At 44.5% G+C, this 12,590-nt stretch overlaps 1 protein-coding gene across 2 annotated transcripts in view; it reads right to left on the reverse strand.

Moving 5' to 3' along the window:
* The window catches only part of TNRC18 (trinucleotide repeat containing 18), a 92,164-nt gene that overhangs the window by 78,627 nt on the left and 947 nt on the right, over positions 1 to 12,590 (reverse strand). The window lies entirely within an intron of this gene.

A 12,590-nucleotide genomic window follows, 5' to 3' on the forward strand; every position in this document is an offset into this window, starting at 1 on the left:
GGTAAAAAGGAGAAAGTCAGCAATTTCCCAGTGGGTGCCGCGACGCCTTTGTATTTTTACGTCTGATTTGGCATGCAAGGAGTTATTAAGTGAGCTGAAACTTGGTGTAGGCAAAACCAATCAGCCTCCTGAACGGGGTACAGTAGTCTAGAAAGGTTGAGAGCCACTGGGCTTCCCACCCTGCCCCATTGTGCTCCCCAACCAGAGGAATAAACCCGTTCTCCCAGAGTTCACGGAGAAAGAAAGAACCAGAGAGTGGCCCAAATTCAATGGAGCCGGCAGCCACTGCGGGCCTGGGGGCAAGGTGTGGGGTGGGATTGGCGTCACCGGATGGGGCGGAGCCTTGGGCAGGAGGGGAAGGACCAAGGGCAGACAACCCTTAGCGCTATTCGAAGAACGGCACTGAGCCCCATCCCAGACTTCAGAAGCCACATGGAGTAGGGAAGCGACCCTCCTGTGGGGTTTCAAAAAGGCCTGGAGGTCCTGGCTGCCCCCACCGCAGCTGCAGTAGCAGGTTGTTCTCTCCCCCGCCCTCCGATGGGCCTGCCCACCTTACTGCAAAGCTAAAAGCCATGGGACACGTCTGAGCATCTGCAGCGCCCGCATGGAGGCAGCCAGGTGGGCATGTCCAAACAGACCTTCCCAATGTGGTTGTTCAGACCCAAGCGAGGCCAGCCCACCAGCAGTTACCTCTGCACTGAAGACACCGCCCAAAAGGGATGCCACAGAGGCGTAGAGAGGTCCAACAGGGAAAGGACAGTCCCGGTCTCTTCAGAGCCTTGCAAATGCGCAGATACCCATGGGTACCCCCGTCCGCAGATGTGGATATCCCTGTCTCATTTTGCTGCTGCAGATATAAATCATGTATCTAGAACCCTGCAAACGGTTAGGTCTTCGTGAGAATCCACACCTGCAGATATGGACACGGATAGCAGCAGCTCTTGTTTGCGGATACATATTTTGCGTCCATGCAGCACTCTACGTATCTGCATCCTAACCTGCCGCTTCGCTCACCAGCTCTGTATCTAAACCCACAACAGTGAAAGTATCAGCACGGCCCAGGATGGGGATCCACTTTTCCACTGAGGTTTCCTGTCCTCGTGGGACAAGGAAATTTTACTATGCAAAGTATCCCGCTTGCTGGAATGGCAGCAAGTCATACCAACAACATCTGGCACAAGAAGGTGCATCTCATCTTCCCCTTACCAGGCGTTTAGATCTCTAGTAGGTATGTAGCCATTGCCAAAAACAAAAAACGCCCAATTCCAATCATTGGAAGTAGGTGATAAGATAGCTGCTGGATCCAGATTTGTGTCGACTTCAAGCACCAAGCCAAACGAACAACACAAAAAGGAAGAGCCAGACAGAGCTGGCATGAGCAGCTATGACTCAGAATGACAGCAGGCCTGGCTTTCTCGACTGCTTATTTTAAACTCGATGGCTAAACTTTCAGAGGAATAATAATAACTAGCTGACTCTGATCTTCTCAACAGCAGATCTCACTGTGCTTTACAAGGGAAATCAGCATCATTATCACCATTTTACATCTGGGGGAAACTGAGGCACGGGAAAGGAAACAATTCTACCGCCATCACCTAGCCAGTCAGGACAAAGCTGACAACAGAACCCTACTAACGCCTGAATCCTGGTCCAATGCACTATACGCTAGGCAATACTGTCCCACTATCCAGAATCTCCCAATTATCAGACATCTTCTTCCTAACGAGCTGTCAGTTTGACTCCTTAGCATAATTGACGTTAACACGGAATTCGAGGTCACTTTCCATGGGAAACAGAAAAGACAGAGGATGCAGCTCTGAGGAACATCACCAAAGACGGAGTCAACGGGGCTACTCACAGCGCATAAAGTCAGGCATGCATATCAGTGTTAGCAGAATCAAGAGCCCAAAAACCCACTGAAATCAGGGGGAATCTTTCGATCCAGTCCACAAAAGGAAACCTCCCCTCCCAGGGTGGGCCCCAGAATACAGACAGACACCAGACATGCATGTCCAAATTCAGCAGGATAGCAAAACTGAAAAAAAAAGAGACTGACTGCAGATGGAGGAGATGTCTTCAAAATTCCTCACGAGCGTAAGCTGCTCCAACCTTCATAACTCATTTGGACTCCAGCTTCCTTAGGCCATTTTTCTCTTATAGCAGTGACATGGGGCACTCAGCCCCCATACCTGCTCCACTCAGGGAAAGCCTGGTTCTGAAACCAGCTGCACCAGGCTGAAGGTTTCCATGGGCGAGAGAGGAAGGATGGCCCAATAGTTAAGGCCCTAAGCTGGAATCAGGAGGCCCAAGTTCCATTCCCCGCAAGACTTCCTATATAGGCCAGACAAGCCACACTGTGCCTCAGTTTCCCACAGGTACTTAGGAACAGGAGTACCTCCCTATACCACACCAACAATCATGGAACAGTCAGACACTGTGATAATAAAGGGCTTGTGAATAGCTTTAATACACTCCTACCCAAAGCCACAATTTCATGAAGCAAGAAAGGATGGAAAAAAATGGTAATAGCTACACACACAGAGCACAGCCCTTCCCCTACTGAGCTGGGCTGACTCAACTCTCTTCTAGATGATGGCACAACACGGACTTGTGCGAATCAAGTGTATGAATTTCTCCCCCACCTCAAACCCCTTAAGCGAGCCTCACGCCAGTGTCACTTAAAATAGGACAAAGTTACACCGACTATCATTATCTCTTCATGAGCATTCAAGTGAGACGTTTGTACTGGTTTAACAAGCTAGATTTGTAAATTAATTTAAACTGGTTGTCTGTGCTAGACAAGGCCAAGATTCTACCATCTCCCAGCCTTTAATTCTGTGGCCCTGTACTGTCCTCTTCGAAAATCTGCTGAAGAAGGCCAAATACCACCAGCCTCACATGTAAGAGTCATCTTGACTTCATAATTTCATTGGGGCTGCTCACACAAATAAGACAAGGTTTGGCTCAAGTAAAATGCTCCTTCTTCCTGCTCTTTACTTCCCGCTCCTCTCAGCATCCCTCACTTTCTTAGCAACAGTCTTCCTAAAGTCCAAGGCTTAAAATCACAGGAGTCAGAGAGAACAGAAGCTACCCACTGTATATTCTCTGGCCAACGTCCCCTACATTGCTTGGTCTTCTTCATATGGGACATCTGCAACAAAACCCACTTTTCCTGTGAGACTAGGCAACAGCCTACGGACATGTCTACATTAGGGAGTTTTGTGTCGATGTAGAATTCAAACTCCCAGGGTAAACGTCCGCAAGGCTATATTGCTGTATGCTTCAGGACCAGGGTGAATCATGAGTGTAAGCACACGCTTCACGCCTGCTCTGTTGAGGCAGGGTGGGAGATGTACACAACGCCACATGCAATTCTCAATGCGGTCTTGTCAGGGTGGTCTCAAGAGGCATTGCCCACCCCTCTGGTCTGTGTGGGATGGGTGCCTCTCTCTTCGCTGTTCACTAACACCCTGTGCCTCTTTCAGAACTGCACCTTCCCACCTCTTGCTCCCCCTCGATTCTGGTTCTGCCCACGGGCCATAAATAACACGCCACCCGTTTTTAAGAAGAAATCCCCATTAATAACAACCACATGACTACATGCCACAATTCCAACTCCTTTCACACCCTTTGCAACGCCCTCTACCAATGGCATTCAGTGGAAGATAGTGTGAACCCTATCCACCCTCCTAGTACTCTTAAACTCCAGCATCCTGCATCCTTCCTTGTCTCGTTTCTCTGGGCAGCAGCACCTTCCCCACTGCTACCAGCACCATCCGCACCTGCATCCCCGCTTCTCTTCACACCTTATTTCTACCACCGACCCTGGCATTCCAAACCATCCCTTTAATGAAATAAGGGCATCCTGCACTCGCCCTCTCCAGATGTTCTCATGCTCAAACATTCTGATTGAAATGGCACCCCATATCAAGGAGGGCTCCCGAAAAAGGAGGCCTTTGTAAACATTCCGCTGCCATTAGAATGACGGCCTAACGGGAAATGGCCATGTTTTACGGCTGGCAAAGAAATCAAAAGCAAGAAGTGCTTTCTAGTCGCTGATCAAAGGAGATAAAAGTAAAGCAAATATTACAGTTGTGTGCACTAATTCCTAATGAATTATGCAAATGCATATTCAAATTAAAGCACAGCCCTAGGGCCAATTTAAAGCAAAAGCCCTGGGGCCCCCGACATTGCAACAGCCATCCAGCGACAGACACTACTTATGTGGTGCATTTTAATCTATGGACCTCACTTGCATTTGTACACGTAGGCACGAAAGGTTTGTAAAAAGGATATTTTTTTTTTTTTTATTCTCGGAACTACATTTAATCTGGCTAGGAAAAGACAGAGACAGCTTTCTTGTGCCAGACGAGATGGAGGCAATGCAGTTATGTGGAGAGATTTAGAGACAAAAATAAGGTAAAATTAACTTTAACAATGACTGGGGAGGGAGAGGAAGTATCCAAGGGTTATGCCAACACAAATGCCATTGTGAGGAGGAGAGAAGGAAGATCTGTCCACAAAAAGTTAGAGAGAGGGCTCATCTGATGAAAGTAGGAATTTCCGATCCCACACAAACCCAAACCATACATTAAAAGAAGCAGAAGAATCGCTGCTTTGTGCTACTAATCTCATTATGGAGAAGGCTCTGCTGTAGCAGTGGAATTGGGAAGTGTAACATAGGATTGAAATGATGCGTGGTGGGTGGAGCTGCTGGAGCATAAAAAGGAGAAAAACTGATTTGGTATTTCACCAAAACGAAGAGACAGGAGTCTAGTGGGAGAGCTTGCCCCACACACACATGAATTTTTCTACACCTGAATAGCACAAAATTTGATTTGGCCTAATATTGTCCATATCATGTCTATTGATATAAACAGATCTAGCCACAAAACAGAGAATTACATAATGGCCACATGCATAATCCATGGAGGCAGTGCCAGGTGCTACTGATTTCTAGTTTATTTCACATGCATCTATCTCGGTCAGCACCAGTCACAAAGGGGATGGGGAAAAAAGTGTGTTCTTAACCCAGGTTAGCTAACCCAGACTAAAACAGTACCAAAGTACCAAGGCAACTCAGTTTTTAACTAAAGTTCAACCCGAGGCTCCCCTCTGGGATTTAACATCTAGCTGCAAACCACAATTAAAAGCTGAGTTGTTGGGATTTAACAGCTGTTTTATCCTGACAAAGCTAACTGGAATTAAGAACACATTCTTTTTTGAAGAGAGGATATACAAAAAGCCAAGGTGAGTTTAACCCTTCCAAGCCTGTCCATCAATTAAATGATTTTCATTATTAAAATGAAATTATAAACAAATATATTAGAAGTACATTCAAATCAGGGGCAATTCATCTCAAAAGACCAATGATAACACTAAAAAGACTACAGCTGGGAGGAGAAAAGTCATGCAGACCGAACCTCTCTAATCCAGCACCCGTGGGACCTGACCAGTGTCCAAGGAGAACATTTGCCAGACCACAGGAGTCAGTATTATCTAGCAACATTACCAAAAATTTCATAGCTTACTGGGCTCTTAGAAGACATTTGGGGTAAATTACAGCTAAAGAACAGCACAAAACACTGAGAGCCAGGACTGATGGCTAGCAACACATTTTATGAGACCATGGGAAACTTGGCCACAACCATGATAAGTGGTCACCTAGCTAACTAAAATCTTGCCACATTATGGATGTTGCCGGACAAGAGAGTTCTGGATCAGAGTGGTTCAAATTGTAGTACACAGGGGGCGAGATTCAATATATAGCCATAAAATAAAAAAAGAACTGAATGTTTAATAATATATCAGGATAAAAAGGATACCTAGTTATGTGTTGTGACCATTTGGAAATTATCAGGAACGTGGATCTAGAAAGGAGATCCAAATCTCCTTAAAATTCTCCCTCCGTCATTTATTTAAAGCTACCATCTCTCTTCCAGAGGTGCCACATCATTCATTTTATTGTACCAGTCCCACAAGCTTCAGCTGGCTTCTCAACTTCCAATTCCCTTAAAATGATTCTTTTGGCCACTAGTGATGCTTGTAATCAAAATTGTTCCCAAGGTCACCTACATCTTCCATCAGAATTTCAACGCTTGCCAGATTAAAACAATAAAATTCTTTGGCTCCCCAGCAATGTCCGTTGAGAATCATCCATCACTTCCCAGTTTCTTCTCAATGTACCCCGGGATTTAGAGTGATACCAAAGTGATCATTTTTTGTTCCCCATAAAAATCATCTAAAACAGCTGGAAAGGAAAGTAGAAGGGTACTGCACAGACAATCGCCAATCTTTTGCTGCTAGAATACACCTGGAAGCTGGCCTACAGTAAAGGTTTTTTCATCACTCTTATCCCCCCAGTACACTTTTGACATCTTAGTGTAAAAAGGGAGTTTGCGCTGGTGAAGCTTCCCATGCCTGGAGGTGGGAGAAGAATCACAAGAGGTCTTGATCCCACAAGTTGCTAGGTTCAGAAAATCTGACGTCCACACAGATTCAGCTACATCACCAGAGGGTTAGAGTTTACAAAAGTCCCACTCAGATACCACTTAAAAGAAATATTAAGTGTTTTATTGAAATCCAAACAGTGAAACCCTCTCCTAATTCTGCCTCAACCAGCGTAACGGGAGAAAACGGTGAGGCTGAGAATTTACAAACTGGATGATCTTGGGGGGAATCTGCAAACTGTGCTACACCGAGCAGTATTCCTGCAATTCTAGACTTGCCTGAATTTCCTTAAACCTCTGCCCTCTCTCACCCAGACTCCCTGAGACGAGATGCAGCCATCACTATGCAAACAATTGACAGGCTGCTCCGCCAAATCACCCCTGCAGAAAACTATGTTCAGGCAAACCATACCACAAAAAGGTGTGTGTGTTTCTCTCGGCTAGCTCATTCATCTCAGTGAGGTGTGAATGTTAAAATTTAATTGGGACTCCTTAAATATTACCATAATTAAGTGAAGCATTTCCCCACCACAACATACACACACACTCTCCCTCTACCGCATCCTCATTTTTATTAAAAAGTACATGCAAAAATTGAGTTAAATTTTACAATTAGAATTGTAAATGCACGGGTTCTTACAGTAATATTAATTCTGCCAACTCACACATCCCTTACATTTCAGGGTATACACTGTGTGACAATGCTAAGCTAAGTCATTCATTTGAACTAGACACTGGTACTATATCTATTTTGATCATGTTAGATAGGCTGATCTTAGCACCTTGTAAATCCAGACAAAGCACTGCAAACTGTACTTCAGCAACTGCTAAACTGGACCAATCAAAATTTGTAAAGCGATGTACCCAGGCTGTAACGGTATAAGTTTCGCATTTGCCTGAGTACAACTTACCTTGACGACAGTGAGGTATTAGACCATGTTAGCTAGTGAATTCTCCCATCACACCTTTAAATCACAGTCCAGGCAAAGCCATAAAGCACATGCTATGCTAACATTGTCACTGGAATCATAGAAGAATGGTTATTTAAGGAAATTAATTTAATTGTACACAAAACACGAACATTGCTGCAGTATTTAGAAAGCAAATGAAATTTAGAATTTCCCTTTTGCAAACAACCGCTTTGCTTACCAATGTTACTAAATTAGAAACACTAAACCTAAAGCAAGCTAAATCTCTCTCTTCACTCCAACAAGTTGCATTCCGCTACCTGCAGAGGTGTAGGAAAAGACGAGGTCTGTTGTGAATTAGAGCTCTGAGTTTCCTGCACTTCTTCTGCTATATTTTCCTAGGGACACTACCGCCTGTTCAACTCCAGAGGTAGTTGCAATGATGGGAGCTCAGATGTGACCCGTGGTCCCCAGCATTCCCTGGACTTGCCTAGAGCAGCTTTAGATGATGTAGGGGTTGTAAATGCTGGTGCCCTTTCTATGCAGCTTCTCTAGAACATCAATTCACCTTACATGTATGCTAGTCCATGGACCAAGTTACTTCATTTTTAAATACCTGCATGTACTTTAAAAATGTAAGACTGTTGCACCGACAGTAGAAATCCACACCAGCATTCTGTACCAGAGGAGTGTGTTACACCAGTTCATCCTTCTGTCACCTAGACATAGCTTCACAATGCCAGAGTGACTGTCACTGGACTGGAAAAAGTGCTGCACCCATGGAAAAGTCCCAAAAAAGAAGGCTACTACAGAGAAGTCCGTTCTTCTCATAAAATTCTTTGGCTCTGCAAACTTTGGAGTGGTCTTAGTTGGTACAAAAATTGGTCGTGAAAGAAAGGAGAGGTGGGGAATTTCAATCCATTCCTACCTCAGGCTCTGGTACAAACCAATTATTCTTCGTGCACTGTAATTTACCAATTTATGTGCAAAAGCTCTCTAAAAAACGCTACCAGAGGATAAAAAGTAACACTTGGCTTAACTGCCACATTCATAAAGTCCCCTTAGGGTGAACAGACACAGAACTGTCATTGTTCCTCTATCAACCTTCAACTCCTTGTAGGCCACAAGCTGGTCACCCACACTGCATGGGTGTGTTTGGGTGTATGTGGGGGGTCCCACACTAGACTGCATTGCCAAGAATTTTCCCCTGGCACTGCTACTGCAGCAGATCCAGCAGCGGAAGCATGAATGTGTACTGGGCTGCACAGCACTGGGTCAATCGCCAGCTCACCGCAGCCTATTCAGAGCAGATCTAGATCACAGCGATCTGAAGACCTGTTTGCACAAGTGCCTCTCTTCACCAAGGCTATTCCTGGAGCTGCACCGGGGCAAGTTTATGTCAAAAGTGCCTAGTTTAGACCAGGGAGGGACACGGGAGGGAGAAATACAACCTCTGGCAGGTCTCTAGTCAGCTAACATTCCGTTACGTTTTATATTACAAGCCAGCACCAGACCCACCACGCTACCCAGAGGGGAAGTGTGATTTCAAGGCCCATTGAACACAATGAAATTTTCCCAGAATGTATCATAATTACAAAAATACCTGTGCTGAACCACTAAGCTGATCAGCTGAATTTACAGCACTGGGTAACTGTAGAGCCCACATCCCAATCCCAGCTTGTGACAGGCTAGCCTAGAGGTTGCAGGTTATTTCTTCCTGCCATTTGTCTAGCACTAAACAGTGTGATAGGCAATTGACAGGCAGGAAAGACAGCAAGGCCAGGTCTGTACTAACAGCAGTTGGCCAGTACGGCTATACCTGCTGCTATTCCAGCAAAGCACTCTTCATACCGATGCAGCTTATATCAGCAAAACTGCACTTTTGCCAGTATAACTTCAGCTACCTGGGGCTTTTCCTGGCCCCACTACCAGTTGAGCTGTGATTTTTTTTTTAACCTATACTCATAACCCATAAAGTTATACTGGCAAAAATTATACATTTTATGCAGGCCCAAGGCATGTTCTCAATAAATACGTGCAGCAGATTTTCTTGCCTATCACTGCAGTGATGTACACAGGATCAGCTCCCAATCAACTTTAAACCTCACAAATTTCCTCGACATGGAAAGATAAAAGCATCTCTTCGAGCGATCCCTGAAAAATGAGCGCTTGGGTGGCCACCCATGAGAGATTCAAATGCCATCCAGCTGATTAGCAGAGCGCCCACAGCCAACGGCGTCTCTACTGGTGGTGCGCATCTACACATAACAGCGCACATAACAAAATGTATTCTGAACTTGGCTGGAAGAGATTAGAGGGCACACTGATCTCTTCCCTCAATCTGGACACTTTTCCGTTTGGCTTGTGAGCTTCAAAGTTTAATTTAATGTTGTCTTGCTAGGAGATTTAAATCCCTTCTTATGGAATAAGGAAACCTTAGTGACACACTAGGAAATCGAGTTCCTGAGAGCAGAATGCAGCACTACCTACAAAGACTCGTCAGATTATACATACACACACCCTGCCAAGAATACAATATGCAATTGCCTTCTCTTTTATTTAAAGAACACCTCTTCTTTTTGGCCAATGCCCCTGCTGCTGCGGATGAGATTTCATTGCAGAGCGTCACTCTCTTAAAGCTTTTCACTGGCATTTAGCAGAATCCATCTGAAGGTGCCATGCTACCTCCAGGCTAGCATGTACATCCTATCCCCTGCCATCCAAAAGTGACACGAATGACCTGCCCTATCACCAATAAACCAAGAATGAAAGAAATGTGGAACCACTATGAAAGACTGCTTTTTGCCAGACTCGGGTGGCAGAGAAGCCCGTTGTCACATCTCACTGCCCCAAGTAAGTGCTCCCTTTCCCATAACCACAGCCACCCACTGTATACTACTGTGTCAGACAAGAGACTTCTGTCTCCCCTGCTTGCCCCCCAAAATCTCCAATGGATCAGGATTATTGGCAAGTTCACATGAAAAATACGTACATAGAAAAGTCTCTTTGCTACACAAGAATACACAGTCCTGCAACTCAGGGTTTTCTAGCAAAGACAGGCATCAGCAAAGAATTTTGAAATCAGTGAACTATATCCAGAACCATAGTAATTCATGCTATTTTTAAAGAGGTGAGTTGCATTTAAAATATCTTGGGGAGGGATTCAGCAGAAACCCTCTTTAGTCCTGCATTATTCAATGACTGGTTTTCAGGTGCCCTGTTAAAATGTTATCCTTCCCTCCTTCAACTTAAAACACAGCCTAAAAAAAGGGCTCTAAATAGCAGGAAGCAATCACCATTTAAATTTAAATTGTTAAAGCCGTAAAAAATTCCCTGTCTACCAACTGCCATGGTATAATGGAAGTTTAAACTGTTAATTGTACGTATCTTTTTAATGCAATTTAGCCTGTCTGGGAAACACCACTCCCTACTGTAGTCAACCTGGGGGAAAACGCTTTGTTTTAATAGCAGGGTAGAAAGTTGTCGAGGGAACCGAGGGAAACAAATTGTAAAAGGTTAATAGAGGAGCTATCTTGAAGGAGGCTTAAATGCAAAATCTGAACTTCTTGGGGAGGGAAAAGACTAAAATTCCTTTAAATAAGGCCCACTCCTCCCCACTTACCAGCCCCAGGGAAGATTTAGCTGAATCGCCTTTCAAAGAACAGTGTCTGCTCCTCAGAGCCACCGAAAACAATGGTTAAACATAAAGCAATTTTTTATGAGATAGCACAAGCAAGAGGGCCCCCCCCAAATCTTCTATTAACACAAGTTGCAAAGGTAAATGTACACAGCCTCCCCAGGGAAGACTTAAATGTCTGTCTGGCTTTTACAATGAAGGGGGAAAAAATGCCTAAAATCTGCCACTAGGCTCAACCTGCTTGTCTGGACAGGGAGATCGGTTTTAGAGAGATTACATTTTTCCTTAGCAGGAGGTAGTGGAACATGAGTTGTTTGCCCGTGTGCTTCCTTTTATTGCTCTTTATTTTACACCTCTTGTTTTAGCACCTGGAAAATTGGCACTGCCACCTAGTCTAAACCCAATAAATCTTTCCCTCGATTTGGGCTGCTTCCTTCTTTGCAGATGTTGGCAATCAGGTTTGCAAATTTCAAAGTCATTCATTCCAGGTGGCTCAGAAAAAGGCAGGTTTATGATTGCAAAACCTGTCCCCTACCAACACCTAAAGTAAACTCAGAATCACCTTTCCACAACCTCTCCCCCCCAAAAAAAAATTAATTTCAGAAATAGCTGAGCGCTGGACAGCAAGCAACCTCATCTCAGTCCACAAACACAGGCTTCCTAACACCAAATGTCTGAAAAAGCAACATATGTGCAAAGAAAGAAAAATAAACAGCTCACTGGCACACATGCAGATGGATTCCAGCTATAGAAACACATAGGAATTTAAACAAAAAAAAAAAAAGAGGCGGGCACTTAAGCGTACATTTTATGTATTCATAAGAAAAAGCCCCAAAGTACTTTAGAAATTGCATCCATCAGGCTGGTAAAGGATTGAGGCTTTAAAAGAGTAAAACCCCCCTCCGCACAAGAGTTTTCTGTCTGCAGCCTTTAAAATAAAAACACTTCCAGCTAGTAAGCTTTTAACGGAGTCACACACACAACCACAAGAATGCATCCTCAGTTAATGTGCACTCTGCAAGCCCCAGAGATTCATAATGCGATGTGTGGTATTTCTGACTGCTTTCCCCCCACCGTTCTGCCTTACAGCAGACCCCTCTCCCCGTAAGGGTAAGGGAGGTCTGAGAGCAGGGAATTTTTGAGACTGCTAAAACTTTTCGTCTGCCTTGAAATCACCCTCGCCTTCCAAACCAACCGACCACTGGAGCTCAAAACCGGGATAACTGATTACTAGAGGTTGAGGGGGGAAAAAGTCTCAATCTCATGTTCCTAACTTGCATTCCTTGTACCTCCGCCACGCACTCAAAGAAATAAGGCTACTAATATTAAACAAGACAGATCATGGGAAAGCATTTATAGTCGATGCATTTAAAAAAGCAAGCAGCCAACCAGCTCGGACCTTTGTCCTTTCTTTTCCTCCCAGCCAGTTTGGTGCAGTTTTGTTTTATTTATTTTTTTTAACTCTGAGGGTGTCATTATATAATTCACTCTTCAGGTTGTTGAATCCCCACCCCACCCCAATAATGAAAAAAAAAAAAAATCCTGTAAAACTTAAAAGAACTTCCTAGGCAGAATGAAGGGACAGGAGCTTTCCAC

Source organism: Carettochelys insculpta, chromosome 16 (assembly GCF_033958435.1).
Source record: "Carettochelys insculpta isolate YL-2023 chromosome 16, ASM3395843v1, whole genome shotgun sequence".
Lineage (NCBI taxonomy): Eukaryota > Metazoa > Chordata > Testudines > Carettochelyidae > Carettochelys > Carettochelys insculpta.